General features: G+C 35.7%; 1 long non-coding RNA gene across 1 annotated transcript; it reads right to left on the minus strand.

Moving 5' to 3' along the window:
* Nucleotides 1-467: 467 nt before the first annotated feature.
* Nucleotides 468-1,453, minus strand: LOC123560475 (uncharacterized). The gene is made up of 2 exons (XR_008365939.1): nt 1,331-1,453; nt 468-660 (listed from the first exon to the last, which is right to left on the minus strand). It is a non-coding gene; the product is annotated as an uncharacterized LOC123560475 (long non-coding RNA).

A 1,453-nucleotide genomic window follows, 5' to 3' on the forward strand; every position in this document is an offset into this window, starting at 1 on the left:
TTTTTTCCGCTGTATTGCAAAGAATAGATATCTTTTTTATTAACCTTATGAACTAGAATAAGATGAGATTCGCTGCTGAATCGGTTCAGATGGTCTCAACCACGACAAAAGTTTAATTGCTAAACCTGACACAGTGACAACCTCGAACGATTATTACAAGTCTTACAAATATCTTACCACTGTGGCTAATGTGTTTTTGCTGCATTGCAATGAAAAAAACATCTGTGTATTAAGATTTTGAACTACAATTAGAGGAACATCGCTTCTAAATCAGTTCAGTAGTTAGAGCAAAGTAACGATATAACAAACTTTTAGTCATATTGGGCATCTGCGGCTGAATAAAGAATTACAATAACTTTAATACTAGTAGCATGGCAATTTATATTTTCAAAATATATCTCCGAAATTATATCAAAAGCAAGGGGACAAAGCGGATTGTAATATATATAGATAAGGAGCAGAAAATGTAATTCTTACAATAGTTTTATTTTAATAGCTTCAACATTTTTTTTTGAAAGCAATAACTGCAGTCACATTATTTGCCCCAGTTTCCACCACATCGACATACATTATCGACACAATGCCATCCTCGGTGGCAGGTCGGTAGGTTTGTGTTACTCAAACATTCAGCTTGGGTGGTACAGGAGGCAGCCTGGTTAGCTGAGAAAAGAAAAATAAACGTCAGAATTTCTATATAGAAACATTACTTTTGATTAATCAAACAGATACCACACATGTTTTGCATGATTTCTTCTGTTTAAGTATATGCAGCTAAACCCTTTGCAAAATCACTTGTAAATTGAACGCGGTATTTTGAAATGTAAACAAGCAGTGCACACAACCTTTCTGGTACGATCAGTAATTCAGTGGAAGAGCGTCCCGTTTTGGTTGGCCGTGAAATGTGATATGTCCTGTGGATTTGAGTCTTAATTTTCATTTAACCCTTACCCTGTTGCTATAATGAACTTGTCCATCTTGCAATTTGGACAGTACCATTGACTGCTAAAAAGGATGTTAAACAAAAAGATACTGACTGAATAGCGAACAGTGCAGATCATGATCAGACTGCTAGATGTGCAGGCCGATCATGATCTACACTGGTCACAAAGGCAGAATCAATCGTGTTCAGCATGCTTAGGGTTTAAGTGTTTTATTTATTTGGTTAAATTAAACAAAAATCAGTTCAAAATAAAAAAAAATCCACGTACTTCACAGCATTAGTTCGTTCCTAAAACGGAGCGATAACAGACATTTGTGCTGGTGTATATTCAACAATTATCTTTTGATAATAAGTTTGTTAGAACATATAAGAGTAATACTCAATGCTTACGGTTGCAAGTACAAACATTGTTCACACATGCCAAAGTATAGCCAGCTGAACACGTCAAGTGTGTACACTCCAGTTGAACGTTGTTGGTGGGACAGTCTTCAGCATAGATGCAAACAACTGAAA

This window comes from Mercenaria mercenaria, chromosome 10 (assembly GCF_021730395.1).
Source record: "Mercenaria mercenaria strain notata chromosome 10, MADL_Memer_1, whole genome shotgun sequence".
In the NCBI taxonomy this organism is placed as follows: domain Eukaryota; kingdom Metazoa; phylum Mollusca; class Bivalvia; order Venerida; family Veneridae; genus Mercenaria; species Mercenaria mercenaria.